This window comes from Bombus vosnesenskii, unplaced genomic scaffold, assembly GCF_011952255.1.
Source record: "Bombus vosnesenskii isolate JDL3184/JDL3185 unplaced genomic scaffold, Bvos_JDL3184-5_v1.1 scf7180000013294, whole genome shotgun sequence".
In the NCBI taxonomy this organism is placed as follows: domain Eukaryota; kingdom Metazoa; phylum Arthropoda; class Insecta; order Hymenoptera; family Apidae; genus Bombus; species Bombus vosnesenskii.
In genome coordinates, this window is record NW_022882945.1 from 94,994 (window position 1) to 118,105 (window position 23,112).

The 23,112-nt window shown below is 37.7% G+C and overlaps 1 protein-coding gene across 1 annotated transcript in view; it reads right to left on the reverse strand.

The window, feature by feature from the left end:
- Positions 1-309: 309 nt before the first annotated feature.
- The window catches only part of LOC117232948 (delta-1-pyrroline-5-carboxylate dehydrogenase, mitochondrial), a 58,888-nt gene continuing 36,085 nt past the window's right edge, over positions 310-23,112 (reverse strand). The window contains exon 8 of the mRNA XM_033492761.1: positions 310-1,412. The gene's annotated coding sequence lies outside the window, so the exon portion shown is untranslated. The remainder of the gene's footprint in view (positions 1,413-23,112) is intronic.

Sequence of the window (23,112 nt, forward strand, 5' to 3'; positions counted from 1 at the left end):
TTTTAATAAATAAAAAAAAATATGCTATCAATTTAGCAATATATTCAATTTTAAAACTGCTTGCCTGTAGAAAATAGGAAATTCTTATCGTATTCTTCCTGTATATTCTTCAATTATAATAGCGTCGAACAGTATTTAAATAATTTGCTAAATAAAAATGGTAATTCAAAAAGGCTCGTATAACGCGCATATGTATTCATAAAAATGTATCGTAAATCTTCGAATACTTTCGTGATTCACTGTATATTTATACTACTACTACACACACATACACATTCACCCTTAAAAAAAACCACCTAAAGGAGAAACTATATCCAAAACATTTTAATCACTATGTCCACCAAACGAATCGTAGATTGCTACCACACGATGATACCACAATCAGTATATTCAGAGAGTTTCGGCCCAACTACTGAGTCGTGTTAAATCAGAGTTCCCATTTGCTTTGTGCTAAAGAGGTTTGCTTACCGCGTTGGTAGCCCGCTGCCACTATGTGTCCAATATCGCAATAATGTTTGCCACGTCTGCTCGTGTACGTCCCTGTGGTACGTCTACCTACACACATACGTACGATCCTGTATGCCACGTGACAAGTGGCACGTGTGTAAAACCACACACGGCGAAGCCATTGATGCGCGGAGGCGGCGAAAGACGATAACATCGGTGTCGCGTGTATCCAGGCTCGATCTTAATATCCGCCACCGTGCAGCTACCTTAATTGGTATATTCTAGAGCTGTCAACGTGCTTGAATTATGACCATTTAATGTTTCTACATCGTGCACATCGTCGATTTTCAAGCAATGCAAATAACCAGACACCATTTTGTCTTCTTTCTTTCCATCTCCGTTATCACGCGCCTCTTTATCTCTCACTTTGCTCGTCACTCGTTAGACACCACTCAGCTTTTTACCCGGTGGTACTTATCTGTCAATCTATCTGCGTTATCCTCTTCAAACTCCCAAACCCCTCGTTTCACCTTATTTTCCTCGATTTTCTCCCTTTCCGTCTATCTGTCTCCTTTCCTGTGGTTGCACCGCGTTTGCTCCTATCGTAGTCAATTTCAGCCGATAGACGCACACGACAGCTTCAACGTTTATACTGAGCTGCCGTGCATACCCTTAATATCCGCCAGAGCCTGTAATTAAGCCTCCATTCCCCATTAGGCTCGGTTCCTTGGCCACGGTTCCCTGGTTGGAAATCTCTTCGATCCTTTTTTTTCCATGGATCCGGAAAGACCGGGTATCCTTCCTACGATCAGCGGGAATTATCTTCTTGCTCTAGCGTTCCGCGTTTGCTTCTTTTGCCAAGTTTTTGCTGCTCTTCACTTGGCCTGTATAATCGTTCGTCTACTATGCAACGTTCTTCGACGGAACGAAGACGAAGGCGGACGTTAGTTAGTTGCATGCGAATTCTGTGAACGATAAGGAATTTTATATCGTGTTATAACGTATAGATAAACTCACGTTGGTTAATTAAAAGTTATTTTATGATGAGTAATTTATGTAGTGCGTGCTAATTGATTATAATTAACTCAAGATTATTCTGAATAATGGATTTTATATATAAAAGTTGGTCGAATTATTACAGTACAATGATGTGAGAAATTTGGCAAAATTTTTAGGAAATGCGTCTAGGACGATCTCTTATAATTTTTCTTCCCTTGTTTTCAAATATGTTTCTTGTTTTACGTGATACAGAATACAACATAGTGTGCAATAGAATGAAAAGAATACGAGCTCCTAATATTATACCAGAATTATTAAACCAATGAATTTTCAAAAAAGGTATGTGTTATGATATGAAAAGATTCTTTATATCTAAAAAAATACATACAAAAAATATAAAAAAATTACAGAAAATACAGATGTATCTTGCTCGTTGATAGAAAAATACAAACTTCTTTATTTATATTTTAAGTTTCCATTTCCTTATTGTAGAATTCTATTCCTACCATAAATTCTATTTCTTCGCCATCATACACTAATACGTCAAAGGCACCCAATCTACGAAAAGCCTGCAATTTACCGTAGCAACAGAACTCTAACGAGAGAGCGTTAAGTAAATCCTCAAACGAATCAGAAGCAAAACGAAAACAATTTTTCGATTCGCCTTGTGGAAATTGACTCGATGGAAAGTTGATAGATCCCAGAAACGACCCGCACAAACGTAGAACGGACTTGATTCGGTGTCCGGCAAGGAGATAGCCGCGACGGCTCGCGACGGAGCTGTAAGAGTGGGCGGAAGCTCGCATCGGTCGTCCACCATCGCGGTCCTTTGCCAGCTCGAAATTGGATATTGAAAGTCCGCGAAGTATTGCAATCAACCTCCGATTAATTGCGTCCTTTGATTTACACGCGCCTCTCGGTAGAGAGGGAATTTTATATAAAAGTTGATCTGGACGATTCCGCCCGCGCTTGCTGGTTGGGGTATGCAGACGAGGAAAATAAAAAGAGAATAGAAAAAAGATGGAAGCTTTTCAACTTTTTTGCAACTTTTCTCCGCGTTTTGCTCAAAGGCAGCCGTCTTTCAGGAAAGTAAAAAAAAGAAATGGGCAGGAAGAGTGTATCTGATGAGCGACTCTCGACGCGGAATATCTTCTTGAATTTTCGCGGACAAGTTGTTCGACAGGGGAGAGAAGAAATGAAAAAAATCGTCGAAGAAATCGGAGTCTTTTTTCATTCGGTTCTCGGACGTGGAATTTTATCGCGGTACCCTGTCTCTCTCCCTGGACGATAGTTACGATATCTCTTCGCGGAAGATTCGCAATTAAAAAGTCGGCAGAGTGACGGCGGTGGCAACCCTCCCACGGGGGGTGACGGTTCATCGAAGTTTCGCCTTATATTGACACGAAACGAGGCGAGATTATGCTCCCGCTCGGATGGAGTCGCTGAAAGACGACGGTTCGACGATTCCTCGATAATTCCTCCTCTCGTTTAACGGATTCTCCGGGGGGAATGTTCCCGGATGTGTACGAGTTACTTGTTTTTTAAGAGGAGTGGAATGCCGCGATATCGAGCAACTTTCCGTTCGATGGCTCGACAGCGGAATGTAAGTTTCTTTCGTAGAGTTACGGTATGGTTTGCGATAGTTTTCTATGGAATATTCAAAGGTTAATTTAGGAATATGGAAAAACAATAGGGTCTCAGTTTACTCGAATATTTCTTTCGTATAATTATTAAATAAAAGAATTGAATAAATCCTGTTGCTAATTAAAGTATATTTGTGCAGGTAAGTTGGGACAAGAATTGATCTTTTGATATTTTTTTAGTTGAAGATTATTTCAAATGATCGTTTCTTACCGACACGCGCTTCTCGAAACGAGTCAGTCATTTAATTAATCTGAAAATTAGTCTTTACAGAAAAGAATATCTTTTCATGCTTTCAAATTTGTATTCCTTCTATAGAGTCTCATACAATATACAAATTGCAAAAGATCCTGCAATTTTTCTCACTTGAAATCCCTTTCAATTCGAGAGATCGAATTCGTTGGGAACAGAGCTTAAAAGCAAGTAAAGGTACCCTTTAAATATTTAATACCGTAGAACACATTGGCGTTTCAAAAAGACGAACCGGGTGTTAAATTCCTCGTGGAGAATAGCGCTCGACTTCTCGTCCGATTCTCTCCTGTTCAAAATTCAATATTCCGGAAAACACGTCGCCGATATTATGATATTTCTAAGCTCATAATACCGTAACACCGCAGCATGACGGGAGCACTCGGTAGGAAAGGGTCGATGTCGGAGAGAAAAAAGAGGTTGGAACGAGACAGAGGTCGAGGGCCAGGAAATGGTCCCATATTGGAAGACCTCTAATACAAAGTCACTTCCTCCTCGCCATAGCTGCTGCAAACATGCTGAATATAATTTAATATCTACATAGCCGTTATCATAACGGGTGACTCGGTACGTATCGATTCAATTTGCTACTACTTGTTTCTTTGCATTCTCTAATATATCTTTTTTCGAGCGAATAGAAAATAGAAACAGGGAATTTGAAATATCATATAATAAACACAATTTATAGCGCTATACAGTAATATCCTATTTATGAATCTATCGAAGATGGAATTCTATTTTATACGTATAGAAAAATTTGTTTATGCTTCGCGCGAAGATATAAAAATATAAAAATACGGGAACTGTGTAATTAGATGAAAAATACAAATATTACGATACTTTCGTGATTACTTCTCTCCAGGATATTCCTCGAAAATTGATATAAGTTCGTACAACAAATTTCAATGAAGCCAATAACGAGCTACTTTCGCCCACAGGAAATTGCAACGAAAGAGGCTTTTAGCCATCGTGCCAGGATATAAAAGTATAAAAATTGTATTAATATGATTGAAAATACAAATACTCGAATTTCTATTCGATTTGTGATTAGTCTCTCTTCAAAGACACTCTTGGAAAACCAAAATAAATCTGAACAGCGAATCCCGGTGAAGCCGATAACGAGCTTCTACATCTTCCAGCGGAAAATCCACCATAAAATTCAATCGAAGAAATACACCATGGTGGTAGTTCCATTACTGGTCTAAATAGACGCTACGTAGGTAATTACCCCGTTAAATCGGTCGAGCCGAAGAAGAAGTAAAAGGAAGGAGGGGGCGTTGAAGAGTCTCGACACGTCTTTCATCCTTCGAACCAGTTAAATTGAATTTACACGACGTCGTATACAGAAGAGGGCAAGAAAGGCAATGGCTATTTCACCTGAGGGATGCCTTTAAACCGAAACGTGCCGCGATAATGTAACACGGGAGCCGGATAATGGAACTTATGATATATCATGGCGGCGGCATGGATCGGATGATCCCGCATTCACCCCATCGTCCTCTACTAGCGTAGTAATATCTTCGTACCAAGAGGCTTTTACTTGACAATGACGTCCCGGCAAATTAAAATGTATATGCAGCGAAACAATGGCTTCTCCGTGCTTTCATTTCTTTTCTTTCTTCTCGTTACTGTATGTAAACTGCACATGTTTATGCATTTATGAAGAATTTCAAAACGTGCAAATGTACATAATATGCATAAATACGTAAAATATCTGAAACAAAGCGCTCGCTATAATGTTTAGAACGCGGAGCTAAGTTTAAATAAAATACGAAATTGTCACGCTCTATGATTTTCCAAATGAGTGTTCTTTCTAACTTCTTTATTGCAAACAGATGTTAACACGTTAAAAGAAGTTTTGGGAGTGAAAGAAGTAAAATACTGTGAAGACCGTACTGCACTAGTTGTAGTTCTTATTTGTTTATCTCATAGACATCCTTCAACGTGTCCTACACTATCCTAATGCCTAAGGATGTTGAAAAGGCCTTAATGATAAATCCACTGATAATTCCCAAACAAAGTGCACTTTTTCTTCCTCTCCTTTCCCTTTTCCTGTTTCATAAGGAAGAGAGGAAGAATTTTAAGAACAATCGTTATTGTTTTGTCACTAAATATAGTTCCTTGTGTCCTATATCATATACAAACAATACAATATCCTCAGAAAATAAATAATAAAGAGTAATAATGCGGAAAGGTAATAAGAAACACGTATAAAACTTAATAATTGTCCTTTTCGTTGTTCCATTCTCGCGTTTTAAGCCGGCGAACGTGATGTGTAATAAGAAAATGCGACACGCAGGAGAAACGCGGCGATTATAGGTGAATTAACCATTCGAATCTACGGGAACGAATACGCGTACAAATCGTAACAGCCGCAGAGTTAAGCTCCATTCATCCGTCGTTGAACGCCGCAACTCCTGGCTCCGCCTCTACCGTGGCTACGTGAGATCCGGCGTCACCGCAGGGCTTAAACGGCTTTAAGGATTTCTCTGAAGGCGTGAAACGTGCCCCCCGTCGCCCTATGAACCCGCGATTCTCTCTTTTTATATGCAATGAAAATTCCTCCCGCCGTTCTGCTAACTTCAACCGTCGCTTGATAATAAAATTTGTCCGTGAAAATAAATAGCTGGTGGCCACGAAGAGAAGATGTGACGCGAACTTTGACGATAACCGGGTCCAGACGATTGTATCGTTTTTATTTTTCGTTTTGAAGCTTCTATCGTTCGACCTGTTAACCGTACAGAATGATTTGACTCGTGAAAGATGAATTTTGTCGGAACGTTTAGCCTGTTAACTGCGAAGTTTAGTTTCAAAAATCCCTTACGAGGTGCGCAGGTAAAATCAAGCAATGGCAAGTATACACGTCGACCGCAGAGTAAATGCTTCTATTACAAATTTTACGAAAAACGTAACACAAAACGAGGAAGGACTACATTTTTATTCGATAAAAAATTAACAATCGATTGTTGAAAAAAAGATATTGTAATTAAAAACTTAAAAATTGTCAAAAAATAATAAAATAAAGTACACGAAACGATTCGAGAAATAGCCGATACACGCAGTAAAGGACACAAAATAATTCATATATTTGTACAAATGTGACATCCATGTCAATGTATTTGCTCTTCTTTTTATTGGTTTTTATTAATCTTTCATATTGTAGCTATAGAAATTCTTTATTAACACGTTTACTGTATTAGTTATATCTACTCAATTCTTAATTATTAATCGCACGCGAACTCTTACTTCCACGGTTTTATTTCGTTTTATATTTTACTCCTTCTCCTTCTGCCAGTTTATAAAAGAATGTGAGATAAGACTGTTAAAAGAATGCGAGAGTTCCGAGTTATGAAGTAATGTAGCGCGTCTGGCTACAAACGATCCGTTTTCACTTGCTTCTCTACTTCAGTCTCCCCTTCTTCTTGCATAACCGTGAGAGTTCAGATACTTTTGTAATGAGGGAAAGAGATGGTAAAGAAGAATTTTCTCCTGTTTCATTCTACTACATCTCCTTCTCCCCATTCCAAAAACCAACTTATACTTGACTATTATAGTGCGAATATTATTATACAAGATACGTCCAAAAGTTATTTAGTATTTTATATAATTTCTTGTACAGAAATAAATCAAAGCTATGAAATAAAATTTATTTCCTCAAATACTCAATCTATGTTTTCACCAACTTTTTTCCAAGTTTCGTCTCACATAAGAAAATTACACGAATATTCTGATCATTGCTCCGAATATTTATTATAAATCTTCCTAACATTGATACACGTGATCTATAGCAGCATTCTCCCTCTTCAATCTCCTCTTGAAAGTAATTAACAATAGAGAAAAGCTTGAATGGACAGTGTTGACCTTCGTCTGCTATATCAAAACATCACACTTTCAGTCCACACTTTATAAATCAAATTATATTTTATACACTATATACCGTTCAATCTGCCGAACACACAACCTCATATATCAGGAAGAAGGGAAAAAAGGAAAGCAAGAGAAAGAAGCAAATCCCAACATGCATCTAAGAAATCTCGAAACTTTCTCCTCGGAAAAATCCAGTCTCCCGAAATCTCCGCGACCAACGAGATCCACGTACAAGTCAAGAGACATTCCCTCTCGAAACTCGAAGCTCCTAAACCCTTAATGCTCCCCGACGCCTGGAATCCATCTAGTATATCTCTCTTCTGGTCCATTCCCTAGCTACTAAACCATTCCTTTGCTGCGTGTAGAAACTCGAATCGGACGAATATAACGCAAGAACGAGATCTCTCGATGACGTCGTGAGGTTGTCACTGGGAACAAGTCACACTTCAAAGGGTGCCAAACGTCGAAACGAAGCAGGAAGCGAGCCACCGCCTTCAGGGGATTCACTCTCTGTCCTCGTCTTCTCGCGCCACATTAACCTTAACGACCTTTTAGCCAGTTCCTTTTTTGAAGGCGGTCCGCGCGTCAGGGAGGGCGGATTTTTTCCTGCCAGTTCCTGAGATTGCCGTGTCGCCAGCTCAGCGCCTCTTAATGTTGCCTTTTTCCTGTCTCGACGCGACATCCACCCAGTGTCTGACGCCTCCCGATTTCCTCATTTTTACACTCCACTTTTGATGTACTATTAGCGCTTTTTCCTGCCACCTAGACAACTATGTAACGTCAGTGTGATATAACTTGGGGTACCGAGTTTTTAGAGCAGTCGAGAGGGATGAGAATTTGGAAATTTAAATATGAGGCTGAAAGTATTTCAGTTATCAATACTTGAAAGAATAGTAGTCTACTTTGTAAGCAGAAAGGTAGAAAAACGCAAAAATGTTAGAAATGTATTGCAAATTTACCATAGGATTTACATATGCTATCTTCTTGCTATGAATAAAATTATAGGAAGGAGAGCCACACATCTGACTTATCTGGATAATAGAATTGAAAATTTTATTGGAAGAAGTCGGTTAATTTGGCTTCTGAAAGACTGTGAAAAGATAATTGTTGGAGAGATTGGGAAGTTTCTTGAAATTTTAGTTGGTTTCTGGCGATGTTTATGACGAGTATCGACTTGAGAAATTGTATTTCTGCATAACCATGATTACCAAAAGCAAGTTGAATAAAGATTCCACACTGTATATTTCTATACTCTTCCCGCGCTGCAGCTATTAATTACAAGAAAGCTTTTGATGGGCGGCTAATTATCTTTTAACGACATTCTAGCCATTTATTTCGCGAGGAAACGATGGAAAGAGACTAAATGATAAAACGTAAAAAGTGTTCCCGATTCGGAGGGTTATATCGCTCCGATGACACGATCAAATTATTATGAAAGATAAACAATGAAAAATAAATGAGATCGACTTAAAATGATTAAAACGTACGTGAATAAAACATCATATTCAATTTATGGTTTCTACGGCAGATTGCCCGATATTTCATGGTATTACCTGCAGATTTCTGTTACACGGGATTAACAAAACTCGCTGTTTACTGACTAAAGTGCACGCCTTTTAAACGGCGCACACGCGCACCACGCTGAATACACACTTTACAATCTTGTTTTTCCTGTTCACCGAGAGAAGTATTAACACCGGATGACGCTGGTCGCCAAGCGTTTCCCCCGGTTAAACCTCCGTGCGCACACAATGCTCTTCGTACGCCACCGAGGCACTTTTGTTTCGCAAAACGAAACGAACATTGTCGTGAGTGATAATAATTATGAACTGCGAGATGCCTGTATTTATTACACGTTAAAATATATTCCACTCTTTACCCTTCCGTGCATTTCATTTTAATTCCATTATATTCTTCGTCTTGTTCAACCTATTACACATTTTATAATAATTATTATTATTGACTATATTTTATAATTAACGCTATTCTTTAGTATTGTGGCAACGTCATTTAAAGAATATTTATGTTAAATGACGGGATCGGTTAATTATAATAATCGTATATGTTGTAGCATTTACATATTAATTAATTAGGTTCAAGTATATGAAATTATTCATTACTAAATTATTAAACAAAGACTTATTTCTTGAACTAAAGTACACAACTGAAAAAAATATCTTTAAACATCGCAATAGTGTCATAAGCTTACGCTTAATAAACAAGGAAGATTTTTTTCATTTAACTTACAGAAAAATCTGATATAATTCTCAAACTTACAAAAGTAGGAAACATGGAAATTCTTAATTCCCCGAGTAAGCTAAAAAGAAAAAAGGCAAAGATCCTTAAAAAATTTGCCAAGAACGTTTACTGTGATTGTTTCTGTAGATCTGAAGGGCGATTTCATCCCTAGTGTTAAAAGTACGTCCGATATTAATGCAAATCGGAAAGGATCTAGTGACACGTACCGGTCGGAACATCCTAAGATAGTTTGCAGTACGTGTAACGTCCGTTCTTACGACGTTTCACGAGCCAGCTGAAAATTTTTCCCGTTTTCGCCTCTAGCTTTGGTCGGAATCTCGTTTGCAAAGAACGCGCGTAGAATATCAAAAGACAGAGACGACTGGAATAGAGTTTACATGGCCTCTTTCCTTCCATGACTTCCTACAAAATATCTTTGCAACAGAATCGACAGTAGCACGATCGAAAATTTTCCAAAATGATGAAATGATTGAATGAATCCATAATGAATGCATCTACGTTAATCGTCGTCTATTATTGCTTCCAGAACAAATGAATAAGAGATAATTAAGACTTGAATGAAATATTATTTTGGTATACACGATGACGAAGGTTGAAAATAATTTCCAAAAGTTTCCATTGCGATATACGTAATATTGTTCAATAGAAGCGCTGCATAAGCATGGAATTGAATGGCGGTAATATCGCAATTGAAGTTCAACGTTGTCACGATTTCGAAGCACGGAATTCGCAAAAACAATTACTCGGCATTATTGAAATTAATAAATGCCCAATGGACAGATAGCAGCCACATCAGCAATATTAATGAACATTAATAATTCGAATGTCCATTGTAATTATTAGTTGCGGAATTTAATAGAACTCTAAAGAAGGTCGAACATTCGTTTTGGATTAACACGGAGTTAATTAAATCAATTACGGTACGGATATTTATTTTCACAATATTAGAAATACGTTATTGCGCTGTTTAAAACTTATTATTGCATAAAATATAAAACAATTTATACCAGCGAATCGCCCAATCAGGATTTCAAACAACTCTTACGACTTTTTCACAAATTTCAATATTTTCTACATATTTCACCCCTTTCGTATCTTCCGCATAATAAAAACAAATGTTCTATGTTATTCCATGCGTAATAAACTTTAAAAACTACTATCGCACAGGGAAAAAAGGATGAATTTACTTTCCTAAATCTCTCAATAAAACTCCCAGACGACCTTTAAGCTTCCTTTTTACAACTCTTCCACGTATTCCATATTCCATCGAAACCTACTTAACGAAAACAAATTAAAAATGCAGCAACCGAGCAACTGATGCTTGCATTACTTGCACGCGTGGTCAGAAATATTAAACGGAGAAATAAAAAGCGAATCTTTACGGAAAACACTCGCCTTTTACGTGTGCAAAAATTTTATCAAATAAAGGATCATCCCTTTACAAACAAACGAAAAAAATAAAAGGGAGAACGCAGACGTGTACAAAAAACAGAAGCGGGAGAAAAAGAGCTCTTCGAACGAGCTGTTGAGCCTGGCCACGGGACTCGGCCAGAAAAAAAGAGAGAGACGGAGAGAGGAGAGTTGGGTTGGCCGAGATTAAAAGTGAAAAATCGCTGCGACTTGGCTGTGCCTTTTAAAGCGGCCAAACAAAGCCGCGACCCTCCGGTTAAAAAGCGGCGGAAACACTATAGAGTCGATGTGTTCCGGTATCTACGCGCGTGGCCCGTTTCCTTGTAAATTATCCGCGTGACCAGGCCCGCCGCGTAAACTCGCGCACGAATAAATTCATTTGTTATGAGAGAACCTCGTGGCCGGACGTTATCGGACGAAACGCGTCGGAATTGCTTAACGAAACGGAATAGCCGTTCGCTTATCCCTCGTTCCAGCCCGTCTCTCGCTCTCCGTAGTTTTGTTTCCTTCCACCCCTTCATGTTTATCCCAACCTTCTCGCTTCACCATTATCGTTGCTCTCGAACCATCCCCGATTTTCGTTTCTTTTTTTTTTTTAGATTATTTCAGTTTTTATTAGAACGTTTTATTTAAACTACTTATGTTAGCTTCTTTCAAATCGATTTAATTTTCGAATTTGTTGGTTCATTAAATTACTCTTTGAACTTCTTTCACGTTCGCTCAATCGAACGCTCTTTATTGGAATTTCGTCTTTGTTTGTTCTTTTCTGTTTTTTCTTTCTTTTTTCATCAGTTGCTTGTAATCGTACTAAATGATTGTATGGGCTATTAGCAACGTAAAGGAAACATAGACATAAAAGGAATGGAAAAATCATGTGGGATGATAGGTCAGTATGAATTTGAAGTATTTTAAGCAAGTTAATAATTTTTGTATATACTACTTGCTTTATGGTAGTTAAAAAAAAGTACTTGCGCATACCCCTATATTCCCGTGAAGTATTTTTTTAATCCGATTTTATATTTCATTTTCACAGTACAAATTTTCTGTACACATACAAACCTATTACTAAATTATTATTAATATACTTACATACAGGGTGGTTGGTGACTGGTGGTACAGGCGGAAAGGGGGTGATTCTACGCGAAAAAAGAAGTCGAAAATGTAGAATAAACATTTAAAAAATTCTTTTTTAATTTTTTTAAAAATCTACAGTGAGATCCGTTATAACGAGACGCGATAAAGTGCACGCGTACCGAGCGAAAATTCAAAGTCGATTTTCTCGAAAACAAAGCCTCGAACGAAAAATTTTTATTCTATATTTTCGACATCCTTTTTCGCGTAGAATCACCCCCTTTCCGCTTATACCACCAGTTACCAACCACCCTGTATATATATGTCAATATTAACTTTTTTAACTTGGATAGATTTTTGGCTAAAGTATTTTCTAAAATAAATACGGACTTTAAATGAACAATTTCTTTCAATTTTACCTATGATGTATATACCTATGATGATACTAAATTTTCGACACGTAGTGTACGTACCGACAACACAACACCTCTCCGTCTCCGTTTCTCCTTGAATCAGCCTGTTTCATTGGTATCGCGACCAAAATCGGTATATAGTATCGCGATTCGACAACAAATTTTAATTATCATACCGCGAGTGAGTTGCCGTTCGAGCGAAATTAATCGCACTAGCCAGCGAACAGGAAATCGATACGCGAGGGTGGCGGAATCGTCGGAAATTCGATTGCGCGAAACGTAGTTCGGAGCAATTAGGTCGCGTTCGACGATGGAATTCACGAAGAGGCCACCTTCAAAGACCATCGTCAAAGACGTAGCTTGGTCGAAGGCACGTGGGGAAGTCTCGAAGTGCCGGTTACATCGTTGTAAAACAGTAGAGAATGCACGAAAACAGACATGTACTAGTAAACGTGAATAGTGTGTGTAGAATAGAATAGAAATAATTCGAATAATAGAAATATATTTGCTTAAAAATATTTACAAAAAATGTCATATACGTGCATATGTATATACAATGACCCCCTCCCCCGCCCCCTCCCTCTCATCCCACCCCTCCCCAAAGATACACAGCACCCAAAAAATAGACTACCGAAGCGTCCTGTTTTGCGACTAAGTTTTCAGGACAGAAAAAACCAAAGAAAAACAAAATCGCGGCTTAAATCCAAAGATTGTATTAAACACAAAAAATGTAAAGCGCCGACACATAAGTCGTACCGTCGCGTATCGGTACCTTTACCTAACACACATCATTACCAAAATTCATAGTTTATTGTGAATACCCAAATGTATTAAAATGTATCTTGGTGTAATAAACATTATTTAAAAAAAAAAGTACATACAATGACTTATTAACGTTCAGATATCACGGTGTTCCATTATTGGTTTATACGTGTACCTATGTATACATTGTATAGATATGTAATATGTATATTATGTAACTGTAACCAGAACTATGAATTCGATATTTTACATTTACCAAGTACGTGATATCATGATAATAACATCAAATTATATAATAAATAAAATTATCGTGATATCGTGATATCATGATAATTTATCTTAAACTTGGGCGTATTAACTTTATCAACAATTGGTCAGTAAACGTGAATACAATCGCGATCCCTTTCAATTTCATCAGCGTTAAAAAAAGGCGCCATGGAATCCCTCACAAAAATCCGCGAGCCTCTCGGAACCTAATGAACAGAAAAAAATTGGACAACGTTATACGGTCGTTCCCCAATTTGCATCTTTATACTCGTTATTTTGAACATTCCCCCGAGACGTGGTTCCTTTTTTCACCAATTAACAATTAAAACAAATTCGTGCAACCCTTTCACACCGCCTACACCGCCCACAAGGCGGCACAAGCGATAAAACCGAGGGAGAAAGAGGAGCGAGAGCGAGTTTAATTAGTGCCAAGGCCGAGAATCGGTCGAAAACTAATTAAATCCACCATGGGCAAATGAATAACAACGTGCATCAAGGGGAAATCGTGGACTTTCGTGGGAGATCGACGATCGAATTCGCTTGTTATAGATAGGGAGATATCCTTCCGGCTATTCACTATCGTCGCTTCCTGACGAAACGTTCGTGGGTAAATATTATTATTCATGGCCGCGTATCGTATTACGATGAAACGTATTTCTATGGGGTGTACACGGGCGTCACGAAATCCTATCAGCGTATTTACGTCAGCGGATAAGGAAGATTATACACCGTGTCATGAAAGAGATGTTACATTTTTGTTTTATCGTCATTCCATTTCTCGGCTGATGTATTACACACCGTGCTGTATTCGTTCGATTTTATCATAATAGAAAGTTATTATCGATATCGATCACCGGGATTATGTTCAACGATAGTGACACTAAAAAGGAAGACGCTTATGCAAATAAATCGACCACAATCGAGCCATTCAACGATATTATTCGACAAGAAATTGAACAAATACTACGAGAAAATGTTATGAAAAATGACATTTGAACTGACACACATTTGTAAAAGAAGTAGAAGTGGCCATTTGATCAATATCGTATTTTACATATGCGCTGACTCTTTTTTTATAACATCCTGTAAAACGCGGCGGTAAAATGGAATGAAACGAATAAAGAAGAAGTAAATGAGGAACCTAAGACAACCGTGGCGAAATAAAAATTCTTGTCTGGCTGGTAATGAGTAAAAAATCAAATCACTGCCGATCTTCTTACTCGGCTGACGTACACGGTTGACGTTTCGCGCATGATTTGCAAATGCCACGGCCCGGAAAGTTTCATTTCGCGAGACAAGACTCGTGTTTATAGGAGAACGTGTGATAATGCGACGCAGTGAGTATGATGTGTCATGTGACAGACGAAAAGAGTAGTTTGTGGAAGAAATTTTAGCCTGGCTCGGTACTGGAACCGGGATTATCGTTAGCTTTGGATATTGATGGAATTTAGATTTTTATTAGCATTGTTGACACAGTGATTAAGTTTTGGTTTGAATCGAGTTACTTCATTTTTAGAGCATTTGACTATATTCTATGCTTTAAGAATAAATAACTAACGAATGAACATGAAATAAATGAATTGTAGTGTTAACACGAAAATGGTCAAATAACAACAATTTTTAAGAATTTTCTACTTTTTTTGCTTGTATTACACATTGTTTCATATAGATTTATATGAAATTTATTTTCACCTGATGAACCTTTGTAACACGTGTACGACAATATAGATAAATAGAATGATAATTTTATATGAATTATTTCTCAACAATATTGATATTAAACGTATCTAACATTTATTCTCCATTCTCAGAATAAGAATTCAAGGACTCGCAATTAAAAACTTCGTGACCGATAAACGCCAGAAGTGGAAGAGATAGAAGGAATCAAAGAAAGCCGTCCCGAGAAAAAGTAAAAGAGGACGAAGAAAACGGAAGAAGTAAAGAAAGAGTTGTCGCGGTCTGGTTCCTGTGACCATCCCCACTCCGTCAGGAATTTCCAATGCAAATATCAGGTGCTGTGGTGGTGGATGAAAATGAGGAATAATCAAAGAAGCGAGGGATAGGAAAAAAGTGGAGATCTCGAAGGGTGGTACCGTGATAGGAAAGGAATCGACACGTGGCCTATGGAGGAACTTTAATGACATTTCTTATTTCCAGCCGTTTCTTGGATTCCCGTCGACACCTCGTCTTATACTTTCTTTCTTTCCTTCTTTCTTCCTACTCCGTCTCTTCATCGTCATCGTGAAAGTAATTTTCTACGCCGGGACGTTTGCTCGGCTACTTTATTTGCCCCCAAACTTTATATATCATTCGTTGATTAACGATGTTTCCGGTTCCAGCGGATGTAGCCGGAAGTTACTATCCCCCGAACAGAGTCGCATTACTGTTAAGTTTCGCATGCGACATATAGGTACGCTGGCCTCATACAGTCACGTGTTTATGTGTAAATAATATCAACGATTTTGATTCTATAACCGTATAACCGTTGGTGCATCAACGATAAATAATAGATTTTAAGCTTCGACGATAATTACTGGATAAATAATAATTCACAGTCTTATAAATATTACAAATTAATGAGATATAAATATTATATTTCGTATTACAATAATTTATTCACGTATTTGTATTATTAATAATTTATTGAATTATTGCTATCTTAATAACCTGAGTTGCTTACGATCACAATGAAATGAACTAAACAGCACAATCAGTTCAACGAAAGAAATGTTAAGTTGTGAATTTGATTCGATATTTGATAAAATAGTTCGATCAAGAAAATGATGAAAAAAAATGCTCCTGATAATATTAATATATAATTTGACGAGGATAGAAATCTGATTACACAGAATTATTTATTTTCGTCGTATCATTTTAATTCTAATCAATTAAATATATTCCTCGTTTTGATAAGAAATATGCCAATTGGAAGCGAGCAGGTAACAATATTCGAGACTCGAAAAAAAATCGATAGAAGGGAACAATCTAGTCGTTAACTAGAGCCGTGAAACGTTCTAATACTGACGATACGTCAGTATAGTACTCACGAGTACTGACCGATCGAGATTCACCGTTTATTTCGACAGCGTTTCACTTCAGGGGCATTTACTACTCTCTCTGTCGGTTTCCCCGGCATTCACGGAGGCGGAACAGGAGAGGCGGAGTGAAGACGATGATCCTTGAGCTACTTCCAAGCAGTCGTGCATCGACGCTCGAAACAAATTGCGTCTGTAATTATAGCGCCCTACTTCACCTGATTACGGAACTACGAGGCTGGATTACTGAGACTGAATTTCGTATAAGACGCTGCGAAATTTCAAGTAACTCTCCCTCGTTTTTCTTATCGCTGACCAATCGATCAATGTCTTTGAAAAAAGAAAGACGAAAAGTTAACTTGCAAACTCTCGTTTGTAAATATAGCCAACGATTATCCTCAAATATCAGCTGATCTGTTACGCAAGTTTCTATAAATCCTGATAATTCACATAAACTTACGTTATGTTTGACAAATAAGCAAATGACAAGTAAATAACAAATAAGTAAACTGTTTCTCATTAGGGTACCAAATGTGCCAACTATAGAGAAGTATAGGAATTGGACGGTACAAGATAGAAAGTAAGAGAAACATTAAGAATTGGTCAATAATACTGTGATACATATGGTCAGCGGTGTAAACGTATCTCTTTTACGATTTAGTGAAATGTGAATCATTAAGAATGAATTCTTCTGACATGGTACAATCTTGCTCTGCATCTGATCGTAAAACAAGACCTCCTGCTTTATAGTACACGCGGTACTTAACATCGACTGGTGTAATGACATCGACAGTATTAAAGATTCCAAAAACAATATCGTTTATTCGAATCGAGTGTTTTAATTAATCCCAGGTCCATCAGAAAATTTCCCTATCGCGCCATTAGCAAGTCAAGTGGCGATCATCGGCGTCTGCCTCGCAGCAGTCAACACGGTAAGAGAAAAATATTCTAAAGAGAGAAAGACAAAAAGAAGAATTTAATAAAACGGCGGAGAATAAAAGAAGAAAAAATAAAAATAAAGCATTTTAATGATCGCAGGGAGAAGATGGTATCGATCGTCGTAATTGTCGGGTTGGTCCGTTCCCTCGGGCAAAAAATATCGCCCGATCCTTTGTTCACCGGAGTCTCAAGTGCATCGAGGCCGTGGCTGTCCTTTCACGGTGTAAAAGACGAGACAATCCCAATCGTTCGCACTTTCTCAAAACGTCTCCGGTCCGGAGCCGGAGGCTGAAAGTGTCCCGCAAGAGAACGGAGGAAGATCGTCTCCCTTGGGAACGAGGGAAAAAGGGTAAATGAATAGCGACAAGTTGCGCCGAGGTTCCCGCCGAGAATAAAGATGGAGGGAGCCTTCGGGGACACGGCTAAAAGCCGATACGGAAACTCGATGCAATTCGCTGCGCGCCGTTCGGCGGACAAACGTGATCGCTGGGAATTTTTTTTTTTTTTTTTTTTTTTTGAGAGAGAGAGAGAAACCGCAACAATTTGTATCGATAAAACAATGGAAAAATATGAAAATAACATCTTCTAAACTCCTTTTCACGATCGAACTAATTTTGCATGTCACGGGATTACAAACTTCACCAGTGATAATTATACTGCGGCTCGTTATGCGAATTTCTACAAAGACAAATAAAGGGATAGAAATTTGTTTTAAGAAATATTATACTGCTACCAAATATTATAATAGATGCTAAACTTTGCGTATTTTATGTACCTTTGCATATTACGCGAATTGTCCGCGTTTCTGCAATTTTTAAATTTCTCCATGTATATACAGAGATCCGCAGTCTAATAATAATAAACATGTTCGCGTCTTCAATAACAGTTTCAGCCACGAAATAAAAGAAAATTGTATAAATTACAGCTACTATGCCGATTATTCTGTTTGCTGGACACTTATCAATGTCTCAACAAACAATCGCTTCTCGAAGCTTTAAATAACCAAAAATTGTATTCGTTTCTTTCCCATTGTCACGTTCCATTGTCTTCTCGCGGGGAGCGAAATCGCGTGACGATAATTGCTCACGTAAAACAGCGGTGCGGCAATAGCGGTAATTAGACGGTGAACTTCTTTGAGACAGTGACTGATTAAATGACGGAAAATTCAGATAGTATAGAAAAGGGGAATGAAGGAGAGGTGAAGAGTAGAAATCGTCTTAAACGGAGACATAAATACGAAGAGTTGAAATGGCTAGGTACGCGAAAGAAGGGAGGAAGATTGCGGACGAAAAAGAAATCGTGGAAAAGGATGGACAGGGATGCAGATTAAGAGCGTCGTAGATGACCTTTGTACGAAAGGAATCGAGATTAAAACGAAAGACGGAAGTTGATGAGGCCGGATCATTAAGCAACTGGCTCCTAGCCTCGGTATTATGCAAACAATATTTAAGGAAGAGGAAGAAAGAAAGAAAGAAGAAAGAAAGAAGGATGAGATTTTGTTCGAGCATGAATAACGAGAGGTACAAACCATGAAAAGTTTTCATATAATTGACCAAACAGTCGAATATACGTATAATGCGCATAAAGACACCTTGGATTTAAATTGTTCGTAAAGCGTATTGTTCAATTTTACCGATTGTTTCATTGCTGTTCTTGTGATAATAGCAGCCCTCTTTATAAATATATGTCGCCAGTTTTCGTATCATAAATATTGCTTCATCGCTGTGTTTGTAATAAATAGAGTGTTTAAAGTCGAAAATACATTTTGTTTCGTAAATATCGAAACGACATAACATATCTATAAATTAAATTTGTGCATTGTAAAAACAAATTCCCTAGAAATATTGTATTTTTATATCGAAAAATGTATTAATTGAAAACGTAATTCGTAATTCATATGCTGTGAATGTTTATACGTTTATTGGTACATACGATTTACAAGTGCGAACTCGAAGGTCCAATTCAAAAACGCATAGAATATACAGAAGTATGTAAAATATTCAGGATAAGGTACCAAACAGATTTCTACTTAAGTTCTACTGTCGTAAATTAGTAAAACGAACCTGTCAGACGGTTTAATACCTACGGTTTTAATCGCTCCAGTCACAATCGATCTAATCTCAGACGTCCCACGTGTCGGTTAATTTCGTAGATCCTTGACACTCTAGTTATCGGTTCGATAATGCTGGATGTAACTTAGATGAAAGATAAGAACCTTGAACCATTCAATGTCACGCGAATTTATTAATCTGCGCATCGATGAACCGTTTAGAAAGATAATTTGCGTGAAACGTAGGAAGATCAAGAATGTCGTAAAACAGAGTGACAACAAACGTGTTGAAAATGCTGAAAATTATCGATGTTGATTACAAATTTTTACTTGATAGGATTATTAGTCGTAATATTGATAAATACGAAAAATCTAAGATTTAACGGCACTAGAGGAAAGGAGAAAAATTCGTAGCAGCCGCGTGTTCGCGAGTCAGACACGACAGACGCGGAATCGATTTTAACGAAAGCGCCGCCAACTGTGAAAACAGGCCGAAGCCCTCTTCCAGGTGGTGCTCCAGGTATAGTTTGCGGAGATTTCTGAACAACTTTCGCGGAAAGGTCAATATTTTCCTTGAGAGTTGCGCCTACCTTCAGCCACCGCGCGTCCCAAATCGTGTTTTATCTCGGCCTCCTTCGAACGGGCCTGTACGGCGTGAAAAAGGTAATGAAAAGAGAAAAATCGCATGTAACGCGTTCATATAATGGAGCGCGACATAGAAAAATACAAAATGACAGGTTGAACGACCGATTTTAAACGTGAAGTGCATACATACGTATTCGAAAGTGACATATTACTTGCAATATGCGTTAGTAAATCACGAGACATATTATATCTTGTATCTTGTGTTTGCCACTCTATTCGAATGTAAATTAACAAAACATCAGAAATCTCTTCAGAGGCTTATCAAAAGTATATTTGTTCAGTCAATAACTGTTGATAAAAGAATTAGCACCCGGTTAACGCTTATCACAATATCTACACATGTAATAAGCTACTGGTATTATTTATATTTGTCGGGTTATCATTAGGATTTAAGACGCGTAATGATTCTTCGTTTGAATTAGCCATAGTTTTACAAAACAGAGAATATATTTACGCGAATAAACAAGATTTTACAAAATATTATGAATAATGAGTTTAATAAATGATAAGATTAACAAACGATAAATTTAACTAATAATTAGATTAAAGAACAATAAGTTTAACGAACAATAAGAGGAACGAATAATATGTCTTACGAATAATGAATTTAACGAATAATGAGATTAACGATTGATAGGTTTTACGAATAATGAATTTAATTAACGCTATTAACAATGTTCCGGGGTTCAAACGAATCCACGGTCAACGGGATAACTCTTTACTATGCGTAGAATAATTTTAAACACAAAAATACGATTGCTGAGACACCCGGTAAATTGCTCGATGTATCACTTTCCAAGGCGATCACTCGAATGAATATCTGATTTCGCAATACGACTGCATTTGTTTGTTATATGCTCGCTGGAGACATAGAGAAGGTTCCAATCGTTGTTGCTAGGCAATTTCTGTCAAAAGTTTGTTGTATATTCTTTGGAAACATCGAGAAAGATCCAAACGCCGTTACTAGGCAGTTTCTGTCTGGAGATTGATTCCTAATACAACGTGTGTCCCATTATATCGACATCTACAATTCTATGACATTTCTATCGACAATTCTATGTGATTTCTAGGGAGAACAATACAACCGATCCACACCTTCGTTAGACAAAACGTTTATCCCGTGACCGTGGCTACGTTCGGCGACCAGTTGTCACCTCGAACCCACTTTCGCTTTTCACAAATATCAAATAATTACAAATGACAATTGCTTAATTACAGTTATGATAAAATCTAGGCTAAAACATTAAAAGGCTTCCTCAAAATTGCAAAGGGAAGGCTCCAGTTTTCCTTTCATCTCCGACATATTTATATGTCGGGTTAAGGTTGGAATTTTGGGCGTTTGATGAACCTTCGCTCAAATTTACCATCGCGGTTATAGCTGATATTTATCGGTCACTACAAGAGGCTATAAGTAATAACGGCGACCGGATGGTCGAGATGTTGCATGAACTCACCCGCAGTGCAAGTGGAACTGCCCTTATATATTCTTCTCCCCACCTCTCGGGTCAATCTTTGTTTTTAAGGAGAGCTATATAATTATTCCATACCTCTGTCAACTACACGTCCCTCCCGCGACTTTGGCTACGTTCAGTGACCCGTTATGTCACTTCGAGCCCAAGCACATCGTCATAAAATCAGATTAGAACATTAAAACTATTTCTTAGTTTTATTACTTAAGTGTAGCTATAGTAAAAGTCTGGACTAGGGTATTGGGATTTTTTTCAACATTCATCTCCGACATATAATTATTTATACTTGTAAAATTCTTCTAGATAAAAGTTAAAGCTAGTACCAAAAGACCTGTAACTTCTGTAAAAAACAACTTATAATCTTCCTATGTTAACTTAACGTGTATCTTCACATATAGTTCACAAATATTCCGAAACACAGGAATATCATTTAATATTCAGTGAAGTATTGTTCGTTCAAAATCGAACATTTCATACATTACGATCTAATAATTCAATCTTAAATCGAATCTTTACAGATATCTCGGAATTGACGATATTCCAACGAAACAACAATGTACGTTCTAAAATAATAATCTAAAATTCATAGAAAATTAATTCGATCCAACTTGATGCAAAAAAGGTAGAAGCATCGAACGACGATGAAGCAGCCTTCAGCGAAAGTGATAACCACGAAATTGTAGGAAAAGCTTTCCAGTAAGATCGATGCAGCGACCTTGAACCGGTCACGGTAATCCCGGTCGTCGGGTATAATAAGACGGTTCTCCCCGAAAACTTGCGCCTGGTAAGAAACCACCGGATTATTTCTCGATGTTATCGTCCAGTCGGATAAGTGGAAGAGGTGGAATCTACCAAAGGAGAGACTCGATCGACGCCAAAGTGGTCTCGAGTCGATCGACTCGAGATTTGAATCTCCGCCCGGTACGAGCGAAAAAGAAAGGGCATCAGACAGAAACTGGATTCTTCGAGGAATCGAATTCACTTCCATTCTCACAAGGGATCCTAACGTTCTTCGAGAACTCGAAGGGATCGTCGAGTAACCGGCCGTTAGACTTGCGGCTCGAGACGGGGAAATACGACCGGCTGCGATCTGATACCAACGGTGAATCTATTAGACCTAGCTGTGCAAAGTGAAAATTGATTAGTATCTGACTACTGATTTAAAGAACGAGTACTTGTATCGTCAAACGTATACGTAACTAGATAATTGATGATCGTGGACGTTCTAATTTCAAGCATTTGAATATTAAAATATTCTTCTTAAATTAATCTCAAATTAATCTTCTGTTATAGTTTATGAAATTTTTGTTAGAGAATTTAGTTCTTGTCGTAGGGTTTATTAAAATTTTAAATATAGTATATTGAGTATACTCTTGTACAAAGCAAAGAATCATTAAAAAACAAAGGCTATGACGAATGTACGTTTCATTGACAGTTTGATTTGCAATTTGTTTGTTGTGAGCTTGAGTTAATCTTCGAGAATGTTCTGATTCGAAGCATAACATGTTGAAATTGATCCATTTGGTCTTTGAATGTTGAAATAAGTTTCTTGAGCCGAGTAGTTTTCTTTAGAAAATAAAGAGCTGTTC